Below are 23,605 nucleotides of genomic sequence, written 5' to 3'. Positions count from 1 at the left end.
GAATTCTTGTTTGCTTGTTTTTTCTAATTCTAGTGTAACCTTGGGGAAATCAGATCTTTCTGTACCTCATATGTGTGAACAAGGTTTACATTTTATTTACCTATATACCTGCACATAAAAAGGGGTGTCCTGTCTACCCAGAGGAAGGGCCTAGAGTCAAAAAGACTATTTGACAATGAAGATTCTACTCTATATTGTGGTTGTACATACCCATTGCCGCAAATTTCTGAGACATAGAACTATTTTGATGAAGTTGTAGATACATTTCAGTGAACTCACTAAGCCAGCTGACCTTAAGATACCAGTTGCCATTCAGGAGTTAGCACTTTCAGATAAACTCAGCAGATACCTTACATGTCAGTATTAAGCATATGGTTTAGTACAATGTAATTCTCTAAAATGTTTGTTAGACATTCACTCAGTCAACCAGTCAAGAAATACTGATTGAAAAATCTACTATTTGCCAGGCACATCATTCAACTGGAGACTAACGGGGACCAAGACATGAGCATTGTCCTCCAGGAACTTCCAGCCCACTCAGAGATACAAATGAGTGTATAGGAAAGTAAAACACTGTGTGATGTAGAGAAAATAGAAGATTAACATAAAGAGGCAGCTGATACCTTTTGAAAGTCAAATAAGGCTTTCCATGGTGGAATGAAATAACCTAAGATGAGATGGATGAACAGATTTTAGCATATTAGCAGTGGTGGTGGAGTGCTGTGCAGTGTTCTAGGCGTCAGAACATGGCAGGTGCAGACTTCTAGAGTTTGGAGAGTATGAAGTGGATTGATTGAGTTTCATTTTATATCAGTATTGCAATGGTATTACTGATACTGAGTGCATTGCCTTAAAAGTGTTTTTCTTACTTTCCATTTTGGTTTATTTTTATGCTAAGTAAGTAAAGGTTCATGTTCAAATGTTTAATTGCCATTATGGAGTGCCCTTAGCTGAGATGAGGCTTTAGGGGCATGAAGTAATGGCACTTCGGGTGGAATCCAGAGTTAAATGCACTTCAAAATTCACTCCTGTGTTTCTCAATGCTTGGTCTAGGAGCTAAGAATAAGTGTATGTATCCCAGGACTACATAAAAATCTCATTATCTGTCCCCAGTGTCAGATTCTACCACTGAATGCCTACAACTAGTCCCTAGGGCGCAAACATAACATTCAAGTCTGGTGCTTACCTTTTTCTTCTGAACTATTTCTGTTTTATCAAGTCTTTGTTTGTTCCTCTGAATAAACCACAGCATCTTGAGCTTCCTCAGTGATATGGAGGAATCTTCTATACAGACCAACTGACTCACCAGATTTTCTGGGTTTTTGTGAGGTACTTGAATGGTCGTTAGAAATTCTACATCATGAAACGTCTCTTTGACAAGCACTGGGCCATATGGGAGAGATGAAATTGGTTGGCTGACTCCTGATCAGCCAGATGGAAATCAGGATGCATGGAAGCTAAAGTTCCATGCTATGCCCAGGCCTTTACTCTCCATGATCTGTCCACTGACTTGGAGATACACAGATGCCAAGGAGAAGATCTTCAAAATGATGCTCGCAGTGACACTGTTTAATATTCCCTGTTTTGTGGGATGCAAGGGTCTTTACGATTGATGAGGCTTAACACAATTTATTAACTCATCTGTAGCATATGTTGAGAACTGCATTTTTCACAGTCAAACCAAAAGTTCCCACCAGTCACATCCCCACCTAATACTGAATGTTTTGTACATAGGAAGAAAGAGGGGATTATAAGCTATAAAAATATTTGGCTATGATAATGTTAAATTTATTCCAAAGCCCAGGCATGCCTACCACAGAAGTTAACAGATTCTGAATTCATTAAGACAGTCTCACCTTCTGAGAATAAATTTTGCTACTTTAAACTTCTAACCTAATTGTTGATCAGAGTATGAAGGAAAGTTTATATCTCAGAAGAGGCTTTCAAAGCAATTTACAGGTCACAAAAAATACACAAAATAATAAAATAACACTTGCTAATATTTAAAGTTTGGTTAGATTCTAGTCCCAGGGATTTATGTGTTTTACCTCCCCTCACATACACTATTTCTACGAGGGAAGCACTGGTATGACCTTAACTTTATATTTGAGGACACTGAGTTTGAAAGAGTTTATGCAACTTTTCTAAGTTCTCACTTAGACTAATCTAAAGCTCAGGATTACAATCATGATCCCATCGTGATTCCCTTGGCTTAAATTTTAAATTTAAACAGTAACACTTCCATCGTCCTGGTTTACTCACTAATTTCTTCTTGTGTTCAGACTTTTACTTGTTCACTCACTAAGTTTAGCATGATCAGTTATTGGGGCACCTCTGCTCTTCATCCAACATCTATTCTCTTGTATCCACTGCTCACAAGCTATCTACCAGGAATAATTGTCACGTGGAGAGCCAGTGGGGCACAAATATGAAGAAGCATGGATTTTGCCCTTCGTTTCTCAGAGGGAGACATACAAAACCCATAACGTGGCTGACATGGCCAGAGCCACGGGGAGGGGAAGGCTGAGGTGCAGCGCAGCGTGAGAGGATTGGATCCCCAGAGAGGCGGGTGGGGAAATCTGGGCTTGCAGCTGCTTGCTGTGTAATCAATATGCTTTTCAAAGATTCGAGGGTTGGAACTGGGAAGAGGCCTGTGTAAAGAGAGAAATTCATTCTCTGACAAAAAAAAAATCCTCAAATACAGCTGGGTAGACAAATACATTTTGTGAATGGTCATTTTGATTACTTTACCAAGAGCTAAAGGAAAAAAAAAACGGACTATTTGCTTATAAATGGAAAGCGTATGGATTTCTCAGCCTTGGCTCTGTTGCTAACTTGGCTTCATTATTATTATTCTTGTAATTATTATTTTATCCAATGGTGATGCTTCTTTAGAACATCAGCCATCAGATTTCCAATATTCATTATCACCTGGTGAAGTTCCTGCAGTGGTGGTGTATAAGTAAGGGTTCTCCAAAGAAGCAGAACTTATAGGATATGCATACATCATACAAGTGTGTGCGTGTTTATATGGATATAGGATGTGTGTTTATATACATATATGTAGAGAGAGAGATCATAGGAATTGGCTCACAGGATTACGGAGCATGGCAAGTCCAAGATCTGCAGGCTGGCCTGGCAAGCTGGAGACCCAGGAGAGCTGATGGTGTGTGGAGGCTAAAGTAATGCTATCCTGGATGCTCATCCAACATGTTGACTTCTGACTAACTCTGGTTTCGGGAATGCCTGTAAGATTTCTGTGTTACCTACTGTTCCTTGTGTAAACAAGTACTTACCATAAATCTTGCCTTTAAGCAGTTGTCCTACACATCCCTTCTGAAGCATGGACATTCTGTCTCCATGGTACATAAGCCCTTGGTCTTGGGGATAACTCCATAGAATCCACCATCTCATCTTGGTGGCCGTTCAGTGCATGGTTCTGTTTGTAAGTCCCTGTTGAGTGTTTCTGAGAAACTCGATATGTCAGACTCTGTCTTAAGCCTCTCAGCTTCCTCGGCCTTTGGGAGTGGGTTTACATAGACATGCCCATTGTGGAACATGGTATGAGTTTCAGTCCAAGGAAAAGCTGGATGTTTCAGTTCTAGTCTGAAGGCAGGGAGAAGCTGATATCCCGGCTTCAAGGTACTCAGACAGGAGGAATTTTCCCTTACTTAGGCAGAGTTGATCTTTTTGTTCTACTCAGGACCTTTACCTGACTGGATTAGGCCTTCTTACATTAAGGAAGGCAATCTGCTTTATTCAGTCTACTCATCCAAAAACATCCCCAGATAAACATCCAGATTAGTGTTTCACAAAATATTTGAGCACCCCATGGCCCACTCAAGTTGACATATGAAATTAGCTCTCACAGGTGGCTCTCAGAATGTGGTCCTGGGATTGACAGATAAACACTATCTGGGAATTGCTAGACATCCACATTTTGAAGTGCTAACCTAGATCTACTGCCTCAGAAACTCTGGGGATGGAGCACAGCAGACTGTGGTTTCAAGAGCATTGCAGGCAATTCTGATGCAAGCTAATGATTAAGACCCAGTGGCAACAGGATTGCTCCTGCTTCTCTCAGATGTTACTCATTCACATTGAAACTTACCTGTTCAGAGAAGAGAGTTATTATTTCAGGGTGCTTCCTGCAGTTCACATCTGCACTGGGTGAACTCCATGGCCTATTAGCCCAAGGAGTGGAGACATCTATTACTTGTTAAGGATAATTTTCAGAGTCCAGATTGCTAACCATTACATCACGGGGCCAGATGTGGTAGGGATAGTTTTCAATGTGTACATTTAATATGCTACTAACAGGAAGTTGTGACGACCGTCATTAAGCTATAGTATTAGTACTCTTCACGGTGCAGTACACCAATTCTGGACTACGAATCAAAACACCAGTGGTTTTGCACCAGGGCCAGCACACACCCAGCTGTGTTGCCTTGTGGCATGAGTTAAATACCTCCAGCCTTGAAGTCTTTAGCTGTTACTTGCACAAATAATGCCAGTCCTGTCTACCTCAGATGTTTATTTGGGTATAAAATGAGAGAAAAAATGAACGAAAGCTTTTGATACTTGTGAACACCGATCAAACACACAGGGAGAGAAAGGCTAAGTTTGATGTATTTTAAAAAGCAGCCTCGAAAATATCAGTGGGAGAGAAAGTGTCTGTCTTACAGAAAGCAGTAGAGGAATGATGTGTCGTCTTGCTAATATTTCCTTCATCTTGAAACACCCATCACTGGGAAATTGAGGTAGCAAAGGAACAAATAGCTAGGCCTCTCTGTGGTCTTAGTCCTAGTAGTTCACACATGAAATTGACAAGAAGCAAATAGATTAGACGTTGGCAAATTCTTATAAAAATGAACCAGGGGATTAAAAAAATAAGACTTGCCTTCAATGATAATTCAAATTTGAAGAAATCTGATTGTTAATGAAGCCATGCACACAGAACTTGGTGTGGAGACTGAACAGCTCATACAGGGTATTTTGCCCTAGAGCTCAATGAAGGTGTAGTTATGATTGATAGTGGATAAGGGAGCTCCTCTCAGAGCACAGAGCCTGGGTCTCCCAGAATAGATACTGATGGCCTCAGCAGCCCATCTGGAGCAGCCACAGTGGGGATGCCAGCTGCAGTGGCAGAGGCGTGGCTGGGACTGTGCACTCCGCGGAGCAGGCAGGGGCCAGGGACAGGAGGGATCCCCGCCATCTTCTGAGTTGGCAGGTGAGGAGCCCTGCACTTCCAGCTGCAGCTGCCTCCACCCAGCCATGGTTTTGCACCCAGGCATCCCTGCATTCTCGGGAGCCCAGGAATCCCCCTGCCCAGGCAGCCTCAGAAATGTCTGCTTCCACTCCTCCTCACTCTTAGCACCTGCTCTGGAGCAAAGTTAAGGCCAAACTTGGGTGCTGTCACTACCCAGCTGGTTGTGCACATGCTTGGGTTGGCACTGACATGCCAACTGCCTGCTGCATCAGCTCTCTCCAGACTTTGGGTGCCAACAAGCACAGGAGGGAGGCTGAGGGGGAGTGAGAGCGGTTCAGTTCAGGCCTGCAGATGCCCCTTGGCACAAACTACCTGGGCACCATAGATGGCATGTTGATGGTGGCAGGAGGTAGACAGACTCATGGGTGGAAAGGGACAGGTCCCTGGTAAAACCCCACCTTCAAGTCAGGGACTGCCTGAAGACTGGGGGTCAGGCTGCCAGTTATGAGTAGAGTCTGCAGTCCAGAGTGAGGACTTGTGGTGCTTTTTCTGGGCCTGCCCATGGACAATCAGCATATACTTTCCTCCTTCTGAGCCCATAAAAACCCTGGACTCAGCCAGACTCAGACAGATGTCAGGACTACCAACTGCAGAAAGGAGCTACCCACTTCAGGTCTCCTTGACTCTGTGAGATGACCTCTCTGCAGATAGGAGCTACTCACTCCAGTTCTCCTCTCTGCTGAGAGCTGGACCCTCATCGGGACCACCTGCCTGTGGAAAACAGCTCTCTACTTTTGGTCTCCTGAGAGCTGTTCTGTTGTTCAGCGAAGCTCCTCTCCACCTTGCTCACCCTCCAGTTGTCCACATAGCTCACTTTTTCTGGACGTGGGACAAGAACTTAGGAATCTCCAAACGGCAGGAATGTAAAAGTTGTAACACAAACAGGGCTGAAACATGCTCCCGCCACTTGCCACATTGCGGGTGATGAGAAGGTCAGAAGAGCTGTGGTCTTTCAGGGATTCCAGACCTAGGGGTTCCCTGAGCTAGGGCTATGTCACCCTCTTTGGGATTCTGTGGCTCCTGGCATCTCCAAGCTTCTGGATACCATTGCATTCCCCTCATCCAGAGGCAGAGGGCTGCAGCGGAAGCCACGTGCAGTAAATCTGGTCCTGCTGCAGCCTCACATAGAGCTAGCACCTGTGCTGGCACCTGCAGCTACCTGCCCCACCAGAGCAGCTAGTGTGCCTGGCTGTCTGCAGTGGACAGACCCCGTGCTCAGTCACCCACACACCCCTTGCTGCTCTATACCTTGCTTGCCCTTGGCAGGTGTGGGATCCAGGACAGTAGCGTGAGCTGAACGCAGCTGCCAGTCTGAGTGGGTAGAATGAGCCCAGCAATTAATACTCAGGCAGAAAGCAACTCCAGCCACAGAGATTTCTGGCTGGTGAAGTGACTCCCTAAGGATCCCATGGTAATAACAAAGCATTGGATCTCCTGTTAGGGGTTAGAGATTTTTTCTTCCTGACCAGCAGGATTATCATGTGCCAGGGATGCCTGTTTTACATTTTTTATTCTTAAAGGGAATTTGGTTGTAACTCTTCTATGTGTGCTCCAACACTGCAGAGACAGATAGGTTATCATTGAACTTGAGACTGGCTCAAACCACAGATAATAGATTACAAACTAAAGGTAATCTAGGTGAATTTTGATATTACTTCTTCCTTAAAGATGTGAGCATGTTCCATGTGGAGGAACTGAGATTGTTCATGGGCAACTGTTACCCTGTTTTCTGGGCTATGACAGACAAATTGAAATGTAACTCCCATCACAATCCACTTTTCCCAAGTTTTTCTTGCAAATAAAGGTAACTATGTCATATACATCTATCAAGGGAGGTTTTGTGGGTGAGGTATGTATGTATCTCTTTAAGAACAAAAAGCACAACCTTACTAATAATAATGGTTTTGGATCATTTTCCCAACCCCCTTCATCCAACTTGGAGTTTTTTGTGATACTTGGAGAAGCCACAGGTGTCTGCTAGCCATGCAGATGAAACATGCAACCAGCCAAGCCTGGAATTCGAACCTCTGAATTTTTGACACAATGAACAAATAAACCCCTCTGTGTTTAGGTCATTTTGGACCAGTTTTCCTGTTATTTGAAAATGAGTACATTACTACATGATAAATGAGAACTAGAAAAAATAAATCCACCCACTGGCAAAAGGAGATCATGCAGAGTCTTTTCTATCTCAGTCTGGATTTGGGAAGAAAAATATTCTTCAGTGAAAGTCCTTAAATGATGATCTTTCTCAGAAATTTAATGTTCATGCTTTTAATACCTGCACAGTTTAGTCACTTTCAAGCAGATATTTGGGTAAAATGTAATTGGAGGCTGGTTCTGCCACTGAGATACCTGACAGAAATATTCAACACCAAACATAGGATTCTTTGTGATAAGACCTTTTTCAAAGATGTGCTCATAATACAAAATTAGGAATTAAATCACAGGGACACATGCATTACAATGATGAAAATTAAATCCGCCAAACAATATCAAATGCTGGTGAGAACCATGAGCAACTGATACTCCTGCACGTTGTCTGTGAAATAGAAAATAGTACAACTACTTGGGAAAACAGTTTGGCAGTCTCTTATAACATTTAAAAAGGCCTACACAAATATCCAGAAATTCAGCTGATAGGTGTTTACAAAAATAAATTAAAGCAAATGTACATACAGGATTATATTAGAATGATCATCACAGTTTATTCACTTTAGCCAAATCTGGATGTTATGAATAAGCATATTGGAGTGTACTCATACAATTGAATTAATACATAGAAATTCAGATTAAAAAATATGGACACACGGAGCAACATGAATGAAGCTAAAAGTTATGCTGAACAGAAACAAAGCAGATACAAAATAATATATGCTCAAGATGTATGTTTATGTAAATCTCAAATACAGGCAAAACTAATGTATGGTAGAAGAAATCGAAACAGTACTTACCTTTAGGTAGCAGTTTATTGGGGCTGTTTGTAAATAAAATTTCTTAAATAATGATGGTTGCAGGTTTGCTGATTTATTAAAACTCAGAAAACTATGTAAGTTCTATTCCTTTTACTGCATATAAATTATACATTCATTAAAAATGATCAAATGCACAAGCACACAGCACGTGGGTGTAGTGCCAGCATGTCATGGGTAAAGAGTGAGCAGGCAAAGTAACAGCAGATTAGAATTTGGATAATTTAAGATAGTCAAACTGCAGGTGAAAATTACAAAAACATCTGAAGTGATTAAAGGCATTACAAAAGGAAATGATAAAAAGACATGAACAGTGAATAAGAGGCAGGCATATTTGAAAAAAGAACCAAACAGAAGCCAAATGTATGTCAAAACCAATAGCCTAAAAGTGTAGATCATGTACAACTTGAAGATGAGTTAATAAATTGTAAGATAGAGATGCAGGAACTATCTAGAATGCACCACAGTAATATAAGATAGAAAATATGTAAAAGAATATGACCAGATAGTTCTCAAAAGAAGACATTTATGCAGCCAACAGACATATGAAAAAATGCTCAACATCACTGGCCATCAGAGAAACGCAAATCAAAACCACAATGAGATACCATTTCATGCCAGTTAGAATGGTGATCATTAAAAAATCAGGAAACAACAGATGTTGGAGAGGATGTGGGGAAATAAAAACACTTTTACACTGTTGGTGGGAGTGTAAATTAGTTCAATCATTATGGAAGACAGTGTGGCGATTCCTCAAGGATCTAGAACTAGAAATACCATTTGACCCAGCAATCCCATTACTGGGCATATACCAAACAATTATAAATCATTCTATGATAAAGACACATGCACACGTACGTTTATTGACACACACTATTCACAATAGCAAAGACTTGGAACTAATCCAAATGTCCATCAATGACAGACTGGATTAAGAAAATGTGGCATACCACAGAATACAATGCAGCCATAAAAAAGGATGAGTTTATGTCCTTTGCAGGGACATGGATGAAGCTGGAAACCATCATTCTAAGCAAACTATCACAAGGACAGAAAACCAAACACCACATGTTCTCACTCATAAGTGGGAGTTGAACAATGAGAACACATGGACACAGGGCAGGGAACATGACACACTGGGGCTGGTTGGGGGCTGGGGGGCTGGGGGAGAGATAGTATTGGGAGAAATGCCTAATGTAAATAACGAGTTGATGGGGGCAGCAAACTACCGTGTCACGTGTATACCTATGTAACAAACCTGCACGATGTTGCACATTACCCTAGAACTTAAAGTATAATTAAAAAAAAAAAAAAGAAAATATGTAGAAGGGAAAAGAGACATGTCTGACAGGATGAGACAGTAAAACATATTCCTAATTTGAGAAAGATAAAGTAGAGAGACTGGAAGACAAGCAATATTTGGAGAGAATGGCTGAGAATTTTTTAATTGTTGAAGGACGTGAATATTGATATTCAGGAAGCATGAAGTTACCCAAGCCATATGTATGAAGTTATAAAAAAATAGGATGCTGAGTTGTAGAGTATGTTGTCAGTCTAATTGTTATTTTTGTCTAGGCAATCTATAGTTTTGGTGATATTAAAATTGTCTTTTTTTTTTTTTGGAGATACGGAGGTGTCACGTTGTGGATTTATTTATTTTTTAATTTTGCTTGGACTCAATATACCCTTTTTATATGAAGGCTTACCTGCTTATATAATTCAGTACTCAACAAAGTGATAATGTACATTTTTAAAGCACTTATTTGGAAAAATTGAGCCTGAATAGGTCTCAATGCATGTCAACAAATGTCTAAGAATATACAAAGAATATATTTTCTAACTATAACCAATCATATTTAGAATTAAATCTAAATGGTAGTAAAGCAAATAAACAAGCAAAACTGGAAATTTTTTAAAAATCTAAATAACTAATGGGTTTAACAGGACATAATAACAAAAATTACAAATTTTTTAAATTAACCAAAAAATAAACCAAAGGCAAACTTATGGAGTTTATTTAACATGGTACTTAGAGAGGAAATATATTTACCTCAGGGTGTTCACCTAGAAACAAAGAAGAAATATATAATTTTGTTAAGTGTTCAATACAGGAATTCAGAAAAAGTAAGAATAACTTTAAATGAAGGAAAAAACATTAATTAAAATGTTGGAAAATAATGAAAAAACTGGCAAAATCAAACTTTAAGTTTCTGGAAAGAAGCAAACATACAAAAAATACAGGAACCATGAAGAAAAAAATAGATACGTATAAAAATGTATTAATCATAGTAGAAAATGTAAAAACATAACTCACTTAACTGCTCAAATTTGAAACCACAGCAAAATAGATAATTTTTAGAAAACATATACATTATAAAAAATATTATTAGATTTACAAGACCTGAATATTATGGCTTGTGTTTTCAGAGCATGTGCAACATGCCTCTGCATATCTTGCTTTTTTCGACTTGCTCTCTTCTCTTTGCTGAATTCTCTGTAATCTCCACAATATATCCTCCAATTCAGTAATCATTAATTTCAATAATTCTTTCTTCACCACTATCTAATCTACTGTTTAATCTATACATTGAGCTTTTAATGATCACATTTACATGTATAATGTTTCTAGTTGTATTTTAAACCTGACATTCTTTCTTTGTGATTAGGTTGTCTAGCAGTTGATACAAAAGAGAAAGGCAAGGTCTTCAACATATTACTTCAGTACAAGCATATCATAAACAGCACTGAGACAACCTTTAGTGCTTCTCAGCAAACACTGCCCTTGCCTTGGGTGCATTCATCATTGCTTTGCTTTGTCAAAAAACATAATGCTACCACACCAATGTATATGCTATTTCAAAAGTTTTTCTTACACTAGAGATTTATGCAAAAAAGCATATATATGTATATATACATGTATATCTCTTAAATATTTTTCCAATATTATGCTTCTACTATACATTCATGTTGTTTCATCTACACTATGAGTATATTGTATATACTCCATGCCTATTCTGTATTCCTAATCTTCCTGATGAGCATTTGGGCTATTTCCAAGTTTTGCTGTAAAAACAGTATTGCTATAAGCATTCATGTGCACATTCCTTGACAGTTATATGTAATGGTTTGTATAGAAACTATATCTAGAGAAGTCAAATTGCTGCAGGATTCTAAGGAACAGGCAATGTTTATTTGTAAAATAAACTCTAATTTTTTTTCAAAGATATATCCCATGAACAAGTGCAATAGCAAGTGACTGCTCATCTCTTCAAATTTTTGCCAAAACATGCAATGACATATCCTTAACTTTGCAAATCCATGTAATCATGTTCTGAGGTTTAGAGTGAATGTTTTTTATTAAGTTAAGGAAGTTGTCTATCTATCTATCATCATCTATCTATCATCTATCATGTCTCTATCTCTCTATCAGTCATCTATATATCATTTATCTTTTTTTACTATCAATGGATATAATACTATATTAAATAATCTTCTGCATTTAGTAACATGAGGTCAAAAGTCTTCCAATTTCTCTCTTTCTCTCTCTCAACTGCCCTCATTCTCTTCCTCCTTGTCTGTCTTTTTCTATTGGAAAAAAATGCCTAGCTTTATACAATAGAAAAATAGAGCCATAGAAAAAAGGGCTCAATTTTTTTCTATAAATATTTTGGATTATCCTGGTTAAATTTGTTCCTAGCCCATTATGTAACTTATGTCTATTATGATTGTTATTTTAAAAAGTTTAATTGCCTAACTCCTGATTGTACATAAAAATGCAGTTCATTCTTATATATTAATCCTATATCTATACCTTTATATATTGCTATATATACATCTTTTAATGAAATATACATTTTCTAAAGATTCTCTTGAATTTTCATTGTAGACAATTACATATTCAACTATTTTCATTACGTTTATTTCTTTTAAAACTCACCTCATTCTTTAAGACAAAGTTACAGCATTGGTTGGGAGATTGCATAACATGTTCAGGAAGCTGTGATTGTTGGCATCCTTGTCTTTTCCTTGATCTGTTAAATAATTATTTTTACAGGTAACTTATGAGAAATACATGTTCTACAGGGTTGGACAGGTTTTCAAATATATAGAACACGTTTTCAAGTTGAGGAAGTTCTCTTCTAGCCACTTAATTATTTTTAAATTTTATAATGAATGAATGTTAATTTTCATCTTATAGCTACTCTGCATATTATTGAAATAATCATATTAATTCATAAGTGGTGAATTACATCAATTTGATTAATGTTTATTCTGTTTTTCATCCAGACATTTTTTAACAGCAGAAAATTAGCTATGTATGTGATGATTTGTCTTATATGTTAATGTACTTGGTTTAATCATAAAATGTTTAGGATTAGTACATTTATGTTAATGAGGAAAATTGAATTGTATGCTCCTTTCTTACAAGAGTCATATCTCGTTTATATGTTTAGGTTACATTAGCTTCATAGGAAGAGGTGGAATGTAAATTATCTTTTTTTAGTCTGGTATTATAAGATTTTTAAATTACTGATTGAAATTTTAAAATGTAGGGTTCTTCAGATATTTTTGAATCAATTGTGAGAAGTTATATGGTTAATTTTATAGAGATAGTATAATATATACAAATTTTCAAGTTTATCAATTAATTTTGTAATTGAAATTTTCTAACTAACTTTATAATCTCTGTTTTATCCCTAACCACATTCCTATTTTTATTTTTAATTTTTATGGGTGCCTTCTTCCCTTTTTGTTTCTGATTAAATTTGCCAGTGTTATCTTATTTCTTTATATTTATTCATTCATTCATTTTAAAAGAATTTATATGCATTTTGAGTTAGAGTTATCAAATAATCAACTTCTGACTTTCCATGCTTTCTATTGTAGATTTATATTCTATTTTACTAATTTCTGCAAATATTTTATTTATTTTCTTGCTCCTACATTCTCAATTTCATTTATTTGTGCTCGAGTACGTTTCTGGGCTTATTTTCAGACTTTATTGTTTTCTGATAAAAAAAAATTTACAGAATATACTTTACTCTTTCAAGAGCAGTTGCATTGCTACCAGAATGGCTAGAATTCTACTAGAATTGATATGTAGTGTTTTGTTTATTATTCATTTCTGAGAATTATTTAGTTTTCCAGTATGACATATTTTGATTCATAAATTATTTACAAGCATGTTTTTAAATGTTCATTTTAAAAATCTTTAGTATACATGTGTGGATACACACATTTATGTATTACATTAAATCTCAACTATATATGTAAAGGTTATATGTAAAACAATATATTTTTCAAATGCTTACTGAAGAAATTGTTATTTTTAATCTTCAACTTACTGTTTTATCTTTTATTATATTTTATTTTCTAATAGTTTATATAACCTTCCTTATTTAAGGAAGACTTGTTGCCTGAATTTTTCTCGTTTTATTTTTTATTATGTAAATTAGTTTAAGTGGATTAATACCTCGTAGGTCCTTAATATTTTCTCTTTTATACTGAATTTTTGGTAGATTATAGCTATTAAAATGAGTCCAATCATTCTAGAATTTACTTTACATTATGTTTTAAACAGTAAAATGTCTAGAAAGCCATCACCACTAGATTTGTTACAAATGATGTACCATGCTTCACTCTGGAACAAAGTTGGCAATAAACTTAATAGAGTGATTTTTTATCTCTTCTCGATCAATCAATATCACCCAAAGGCCTTCTTTATATGTTACTATGAACAGAAATATTATCTTTTTTTAACTAAACAATCAGTTTTATTCATACCCCAAAATGTAGTTTACTTTTAATTCCACACAATCTATACCATGACATCATAGATGGTTTCATTTTGGATTATTTTTATTAGTGCTATTCATTTATCTTCTATACCAGGAGAAATATCTTGTTTTAATTTGCACTACTTTAGGGGTCCACCAAGATACTTTATCAATGAAACATGATTCCAAATAAGACACTGAATTAACCTGCAGGATGGAGTTATTTAGTGTTGGTGTAGGATATATTCTTCATTTCTCTAGTAATTTTGACTTTGGTGCTGTAAAATCTACTTTTCCTTCTAATGACAATGAAATGACAGGTGCAGATGCTTTTTCAATTTTTAATTCATTATATTAGAATAAGTTATCCACTTTCAAAACTATTTCTTGTTGACATGAAAGAAGATATCCATCTATTTAACACTCTTGTGGAAGGCATGGAGCTTTGCTCATTGAAGTCCAAGTCAATTTCATTTTATTTTCATTATTTATGATACATTTTTTGAATATTTAAGGTAGGCTCTTGATCTTGGAGTTTTGCTCAAATTTAAAATGCAGAGGGAAAGCTGGGTTGCTCCCTATGGAACAAGACCATATGCAGGTTCTTATTTCATTCTCAGATAAAATTGAAAGGTGAGAAAAGAGCAACTAGCACTGTGATCCCAGCTTTTCATCAGGTGCCCCATCAACTTTATTGTACTTAATCCTTATTATAGCCATTTTAGAGTGGTAATATTCATATCTTCAAGGTTAGAAAAATATTGAGAACACTTAACTGCCCTATCCAATTCACAAGACTAATAAGTGGTGGAACTGTTATTTGAACCAATACTTTCCATGTTACAAGTCTGTATCCTTCTTTAAAAATTCTGCCTTTCAGCGGGGCGTGGTGACTCATGCCTGTAATCCCAACACTTTGGGAGGCCGAGGTAGGTGGATCACTTAAGGTCAGGAGTTCGAGACCCGTCTCTACTGAAAACACAAAAAATTCGTCGGGTGTGGTGGCACACACCTGTAGTTGCAGCTACTCGGGAGGCTGAGGAGGAGAATTGCTTGGACCCAGGGGGCGGAGGTTGCAGTGATCCGAGATTGTGCCACTGCACTCCAGCCTGGGTGACACAGCAAGACTCCGTCTTAAAAAAAAAAAAAAAAAAAAAAAAAAAAAAAAAAAAAGCCTTTCTTTCACTCAGAGTCTAAGAATGTATATTTTTGTTGCTCTTAGTGTGCATTAAAATTAATTCTAAAACTGCCATGAGATTCCTGCCTTTCTCAGAAAAATCTAATGGAGAAGTTTAGAACAGCTTCCCTGCTATGAGAAGTAATAGTAATTCACCTTCCTTGTGAAAGACTTTTTGCTGACTCCTCTCTTCAAGTATTTCAATGGCTTCTTAGAAGCCACAAAATTATAGCTTTTAAATTGCCAATGTCACATTAAAAGAATCAGTAGTTCTGGAAATGGCATACCAACATTTTCCCAATAGTTATTGATAATAATTTTATTATTGAAATCGTTTTCTTTGGGAAGATATGAGCCTGTGATTCAATTTAATTATTAGGAACAGTTTTTTCAAGTATATGCATACACACATGAAAACATACACACATGAATAATATTTACATATATTATGGGTCTCATTTTACTATGTTGTGATTATTTGATAAAATAATATTCTACATGGTGCAGATTTTATTGAAATTGCTTCACTTACTCCCACATGAGAAATTTTCTCTTGAAGTACTCAAAATATTGAAAATTTCTTCAGACATTGCCCCAAAATTATTCAAGCTAACTAATCTATAGATCTCTAGCAAGCACATTTCCTTTAAAAAAAAAATCACCATTTTTATTTTCTTGTATTCTAATACGTTACAAATTCTCTTTAATTCCTTAAAATCCTTCAGTCTCACAATCTCACTTGAGTTTATCTGAAAGGGCCCTTCTTATTATTGAAAAGTGATGTATCCTGATCCAAAGGTATTGACTGATTTAACATAGAACAGTTCTCTTGAGTTTTCTTAGAATCAGAGTCACTCAAGTTGTGAAGCCACTTCCAGTGCCAGCTGCTATCTACAAAGTTTGAACTCCTTCCACCAGGAAAATAGGGGCTCTTAGGTTACGGACAACACACTGCTTCAATTCATGGACTCAAATTAATAAAATAACGTTCCTTACGTGGAACAGAAATCTATCTGCAGGACCACTCAGTGTGCTATTACTCTTAGCCTTTATAAAATAAAGCTATCCCTGTCTTCAAAAATAACCTTTTCATTTTTAAAGCCAAAATTTATTTGTTTCCTAAATAAGAAAACTCAAGTGGTATTTTTGTATCCTTAAAAACAAAATAATTCTTTTTCAATCTTATTCCTGAAAACATGGCTTTATTTCTGCAATTCTGTTCTTCCTTCCCTTTTTTTTTTTTTTTTTTTTTTTTTTTTGAGACGGAGTCTGGCTCTGTCGCCCAGGCTGGAGTGCAGTGGCCAGATCTCAGCTCACTGCAAGCTCCGCCTCCCGGGTTCACGCCATTCTCCTGCCTCAGCCTCCCGAGTAGCTGGGACTACAGGCGCCCGCCACCTCGCCCGGCTAATTTTTTTTTGTATTTTTTAGTAGAGACGGGGTTTCACTGGGTTATCCAGGATGGTCTCGATCTCCTGACCTCATGATCCGCCCGTCTCGGCCTCCCAAAGTGCTGGGATTACAGGCTTGAGCCACCGCGCCCGGCCTTTCCTTCCCTTTCAATAGGGATTCCCTTATACCTATATGCTATTTCTGGATTTCTCAGGTTTTGGCATTTTCGAATGAGTGTGATATTTTCTATGTAATAATATTTAACACTAATGCATGCTATCACTTGAGGGTTTTTTTTTTTTAACACTTTATGCTTTGTTGTATACATAATATCTATTTTAATTTTCACAAAATTCCTCTGAGAAACCTTTTATTATCACTATATCTAACTAGAAAGGAGAAATTAGAACATGAAACAGTATGATCTGTAATGTATTACAAATGTATCTCTATAATAACCTAAGGTCTAGGTTACAATTTACATTTTTGGATTCCCTGTATTGCTGCAGCCAGGACACTAAATCTTTCTACCTCCAGCTCTATCCAATGTTGTAATTTAGGACTCATCTGTACAGGCACTCCAGCTCTGTCCACACCCATGCCAACAGCTCCCTTGATCTATGGATCTGTAAGTGGTACTGTGGTCCAACCTAGGTGAAATGAATCTGGAAGAAGTTTCATATCAACCCTGTAGTGAGCTTAGAGTTTTTTAGTTATGGCATTTTGGGGGCATGTTTAGACAAGAGAATGTACTTTTTACAGGTCTGAAAATTACTTAGAAAATTTCGTAAATTCAGAAGGTATGTCATTTTAAACACAAAGGTCTTTTAAACAGCTTAGTGCTTAGTGCTCACAGCACAATAATGTAAGCAAGTTTGGAAGATATTTGGCTAGCAATCTGTTTAAGAGTAGTTTCTTTTGAAAAACAAGGCTTCATGAAGGTTGTCATTTTAGGAAGACATTTTAACGCAGTATGAAAGTATGAACTCTTCCATTTTATCAAAATAATCTTAAAATTGCTAGGAGGTTAAAAATAATTCAGTGAAAAAAAAAACAGTCTATAACAAAGCTTGTCAGGGCATCGGACTTAGCATTTCTAAGAAAGGCTAAACTCATTTGGTGGATAGGATTCAGTAATGAAGGTCAGGACTCTGGCATTCTCAACAGCAAACATTGCTGCTTCTCCTTCTTGACAGGGATGGGCATAGAACTACTCTAGGAACTTCTTCAAACACTGCTGAGGACTTCACGGCTGAAAGCCAAATATTCAGGTATTTAATAACACTGATTTCTTACCTAGGGTTAAATCCTGTGCGTAAATGATTGGAGTCGGCATTTTCTCTTTTGGTTTCTAAATTGTGTCTTTGTTATTTCTGACTTTGAATTTAGTCCCCCTGGGATTACAAGAGTGTTGAAGCAACGTTGTGACATGTCGGAACACCTTGAAATACATGGACACTTTCAAATCATTAAAGACTCTCAAGGTAAGACACCTACTTGGTAGGATAGTCTTCTCGTCCACCTTGCATCCCATAAGCTAATTTTCACTGGTCCATATACTATAACTTTGGAGGAATAGTTGTCAAAGGCGACAGGGCTATGTTTTCCAGGAGCTACATCAGTTGTTGCTGATCATCGACAGAATTTTACCTCCTAAGATTGCACACTTCGTGGTCTCCATCATCAGGTGTAGATCACTGGGGCCACCCGCCATACCACTTAGCTGTGAGTTGACCAGAAGCAAGAGCCCTGAGGCAGCCAATACGGAATTCTGGATAAAAAATGGAGAAAATAAACAAAATAGCTGTGAATATTAGAACATTGAAAAGCATGCCTAGAAAATAAATAATGAAAAACTTACTGAAAACAAAATGATACTAATAATTGCATGGTAACCTTCGTATCTCAAGCGTGCAAAACATAAATGAAAAGAGAGTTGGGAATCTCAAACTCTAATTTTCAGGTCCAGGTCTCTTGTAGCAACGTGGACTGTTGAGATCTACCAAAAGAAATATTGACTCAGTAGGTCTTGTATAGAGCATCCCGAGTCACCCTGACACAGGTGGTCCTGATCCTACTCTGACAGGCAGTGAAGATGTGATTGGAGTTTGGTGGTGAAACATAAGGCCAGCAGATATATGGAGGGCATGTCAGTCACTTCACTCACCCTATTTCAAGTGACTGTCTCTTCTCATAAATGACCCTCTCCTCTTTGTGTGCTGGGGCAACTGCTCTATGGAAATGGGGGACAGTGGGCATCCTATTTATGTGTACTTGTCCTTGCACAGTTCTTGAGCTTTATGGGCCGGGGCTGCTCTGATCTGCTCTCTGGGCCTCAGTCAAGTGTGACCAGTGCAACCTTACATCCCGAGCCAAGCAGCTCTCTTGGGGATGCTGCTGATTCATTACATGTTGACTTCAACTGTGCAGGGTCTGGCTGTATATCCTGGGAGTAGTAAAGCATCTTCTGTTGAAGAAGTCCTCTGAACCAGGCAACTTATATGCTATAAAATCTGATATGCACTATTTTCTTCTGAATTATTTTCCAGATATGCTGCATTTGGGGTATCGATTTTGTTTCAAAGCAACAAAATAATTAAGATGACAGTGAATTGCCAAGCACTTATTTTTTGTTGTTGTTTATTTGTTGTTGTTGTTGTTTTGTTTTGCTTTGAGACAGAGTCTCGCTCTGTCACCCAGGCTGGAGTGCAGTGATGTGATCTGGGCTCACTGGAACCTCTACCTCCCAGGTTCAAGTGATTCTTCCACCTCTGCCTCCCAAGTAGCTGGGACTACAGGCGCACATCACCGTATCTGGTTATTTTTTGCATTTTTAGTAGAGACGGGGTTTCACCATGTTGGCCAGGCTGATCTTGAACTCCTGACCTCAAGAGATCAACCCACCTCAGCCTCCCACAGTGCTGGGATTATAGGCGTGAGCTACCATGCCTGGTCTAAATTTTGGTTTCTATTTTTGTAGTTATAAAAAATATTACTACACTGTTATAAAACAAGTGTCACTTGCATCATAATTTATGGAATGTATTGTGGTGTTCCTAGTGACCTAACATAGCCTTTGCAAAAAGAAAAACGAAACAATGTAAGTAATTTTGAATAAAACATACTCTTGCCATCAAATGAATACCATTTGTAACAGGGGGGCCTCATAGAACATCTCCCAAGCTATTGATTTTCTCAGAATGCCTCCTGAACTCTTAATTCAAACATGATAGAATGCTAGAAACTCTAAATATGCTTTTCAACCAGTGTTGATACAGGGAGACCTATAGGCAATACACACTTTTCAAAGCATTATACAAAAATCACATGTAGTCATCCAAAAGAGTAAACCTAGACCCCAAACTTTTACAACCATATACAAGATTTAACTCAAAATGCATCAAACATCTCAGTTTAAGATCTAAAATGATAAAACTCTTAGGAAAAAATATGGGAGGTAATCTTCATGGCATTTGATTCAGAATCCTTTTTTTTAATTAGATATGACACTTAAAACACTGAAACAAAAAATTAATTAAATTGGACTTTCTAATTAAAAAAAAAAAACCCTTCTACTTATTATGGGATGCTGTCAAAAGAGTGAAAAGACATTCCACAAATAGGAGAAAATATTTGTAAACCATACACAAATGACATGGAATTAATATAATATAGATGGAACTCCTACAACTTAAGAATAACAACAAGAAAACACAACTTAAAAATGAGCAAAAGACTGAATAGACATGACAATAAATACATAAAAATATGTTCAACATCACTAGTCTTTAGAAAAATAGAGATCAAAACCATAATAAAAGACTACTTCACATCTGCTAGAATGACTATTACTTAAAAAATATAGAAAATCAGTTTTGGCAGGGAAGTGGAGAAATTGGAATCCTGCTGTATTGCTGGTAGCAATGTCAAATGGGGCAGCTGCTGCAATTTGGTGTTTTCTCAAAAACTTAAACGTAGAATTGCTATGCAATCCAGTGGTTTCACTTCTAGGTATACAGTGGAAAGAACTGAAAACAGGCACTCACACAAACGTGTACACTCGTGTTCATAGCAGCATTATTCACAGTAGCCTAAGAGTGGAGATAGCCCAGGTTTCCTCCAGCAGACGGTTGGATGGATACATGCAGTGTGGTGTACGCATGCAATGAATACTTTTTCCTTTTAAAAGTAGTGATGTTCTGATACATGCTCCAACACTGATGAATCTTGAGAACATTGTGCTGGGTAAAATAAGTTACACACAAAAAAGCATGTGTTTTGTACGGTTTGACTTCTATCAGCACCTAGATTGGGTGAATTCCTAGAGACAGAAGCAGAATGGAGGTTGCAGGGGCCAAGGGAAAGGGGAAAGGGGAGGTATCATTCCTTGGTGGGGGCTTTTGTTTGGGATGTGAAAGTGTTCTGGAGATGGATTGTGGTGGTGATTGTGCAACATTGTGGGTGTGTTTGGTGTTACTGAATTGTACACTTGAAAATGGTTAGGATTCTAAATTTTATGTGGTTTTACCAAACTAAAAGAAAATGTCAGAAAACTTACATTGATATTCTGAATATGATTCACAGAACATCACAATCTCACCCAGATACTGAAAGAAAATTTGTGCACCAAGTGCAGGCAAATAGAAAATGTGTGTGGACAGTGACTTTCATTAGGAGAGGCTTTGCTGTGCCCACTTATTAGGAGCCATTCTCTATTGTTTACTGCACTCGTCCTTAAACTGCTTCCACTATGACTTTCTGATAGAACCTTTGTTTTTGCCCAGTATTATAAAATGAGCTACATAAAGGCAGAGCAAATGCTAAAGGAAACTGTCCAGAAGGAAGGACAGTAGTAAGGGGAGAGACGTTATTGCAAACAAGCACCTGGTAACAGCTGTGTGAGTTGGTAAGTGCAAAGGAGCTCATACGCAAAGTCGGTTACACCTCAGCATGTCAGTTTGCTGCTTAGGTGTGGGCTTTTTCTGTGTTTGTTGTGCCACTCACTGTTAACTGGTTATGTGTTTCTAACATTCCTCATTTCAGTTTATGGAAAATCATTACCCAATTGCCAGTTTTATGCAGAACATCTGATTAGCAGGAGCAAATGGTCAAAGTTAAGCATGGTGTATTATTTTCAACCATCTCCCTGCTCCAAAAATCCACTTCATATATTGTCCTGGGATAAAGGACATACCAGATATTAAACTGATAAAAACAGATCCTACACTTGGTCTTAACCAAAAGACCTAGAAGGGATTCTCTTCTTTAATCTCTTGCTCCTCAGACTGGGTGGGAGAAATTTTGTCTTAACATTCCTTAGCTTTGCTGAAGCAAGTCCTTACACATGCATTCTTCATTAGCCTTATATTCATTATATTCTGATCCGGTTTTTTATGCATGAAAAAGAGAAGTAGGTTCTAAATAGTTTGTTTTCAACTCATTTTTCTAATAATCAATTGTATCAATTCAATTCTCTCTAAAATCATTTGTTAAGAATTTGAGACAATGGACTGGAATAAAAAAGGAACTTCAGTATTCCAAAAAAATGTAATATGAATTTGCTCTGATCTATGTCCATTTTTGGACTTATTCCCCTTTGCTTTTTGGAAATTCTCTATGTTAGCATAAAGCATATTTTGCTGCAAAGGTTTGCATACCTAAAATTCAACCTGGAATGCCAACTCCTTCTTTTCTGGAAAAGGCTTATTTGTGTTTATTTAACTGACTCTGGTCAGTGATAGCCTAATTAACTCTAAATTTTTTTCTCTCCTGCTTCTTTTTTTTTACTTTCAGGATGATTCTGTGGGAAACAAAACAAAACAAAACAACAATATCTAAGTTTCAGGGGGGAAAAGGTAGGGTGTCTGAATAGCTGAATGTGTATCTGTCATTGTCCAAGTCTCTGATATTCTGTAGTGCACATCTAGATCTGTGTTGACATGCTTAAATTCTTTTGTTTCACTTTTCTTCATAAATGACATTCTGATTTGGCTCATTCATATCCTATAGCTAAGTTTGGGAGAGATATTCACATTGTTAGATATGTAGGGAGATCTACAACGACTCCTAACATCTTCCCTTGTTTTAGGCCAAAGTTTACACTATCAAGTACGTTATTTACAATGTGCTTTTTTTGGGTGTTTCCTTATTTAATTGAAGATATATATTTTAGTGTCTTAGTTGATTCATGCTGCTCTAACGAAATTCCTTAGATTGGGTAATTATAAATAATAGAAATGCATTGCTTATAATTCTGGAGGCTGAGAAGCTCAAGATCAAGGTGCCAGCGGATCTGGTGCTCAGTGAGAGCTCCCTGCTTCACAGATGGTGCCTTGTTCCTGTGTCCTCACCTGGCAGAAAGAGTGAATGTTGTGTCCTCACGTGACTGGAGGGCAAAAAGTGACAAACTTGCTCCATCACACCCTTTTATAGGAGCACTACTCTCATCCCGAGTGCGAGCCTTCATGGGCTAAGCACCTTCTAACGGTCTCACTTTTAATACCATCGCACTGGGGGTTAAGTTGCAACATGAATTTTGAAAGGGACACAAAAACTCACAGTGATATATTTTTGTTTTGGTGATTTTTAAGGGAAGTCAGTCATAGGTAAAAATGGTTTGATTTGCTCAACCTTTCTTGAAAGTATCACATTTTTTAATGAAGTGTTTGCAAATAGTAGCACATGAATAGTTACGCAGAATCTAATTCTTGATGATTTTTTTTCTCTAGAATTCACAAAATTGTGACTAAGGCCTTAGTTCCCCCACAGCCTGGTTCATCTTTCAGTTTCATTCAAGATGGACTGTATGGAAATATGAATGAGCAATGTCCATATCACCTTTTAGTTTTTCAAAAGTTGTGCAGCTAACCTCACATCTGCTCATTGACTATGTTACTTGTGGAGTTTATCATATCTACATGCAGAGAAAATGTACTAGTGCTGACCTGTGTTATCACTAATTCCAATGAAGGGAAGACTGGTCAATGAAGAGGTGAGAAATGCAAAGAAAGCTGTCTTTTCT

At 37.4% G+C, this 23,605-nt stretch overlaps 2 pseudogenes; one reads left to right on the top strand and one right to left on the bottom strand.

Annotated features, from left to right (window-relative positions):
- Positions 1-20,753, top strand: part of LOC123572515 (uncharacterized) — a 32,911-nt pseudogene extending 12,158 nt beyond the window's left edge.
- Positions 20,754-21,634: 881 nt separating this feature from the next.
- LOC123572711 (U2 spliceosomal RNA) lies at positions 21,635-21,841 on the bottom strand (annotated as a pseudogene).
- Positions 21,842-23,605: the final 1,764 nt, after the last annotated feature.

Source organism: Macaca fascicularis, chromosome 3, assembly GCF_037993035.2.
Source record: "Macaca fascicularis isolate 582-1 chromosome 3, T2T-MFA8v1.1".
Taxonomy (NCBI): domain Eukaryota; kingdom Metazoa; phylum Chordata; class Mammalia; order Primates; family Cercopithecidae; genus Macaca; species Macaca fascicularis.
Note: the sequence above shows the minus strand (reverse complement) of the source record. Positions and strands in the feature narration are given on the sequence as shown.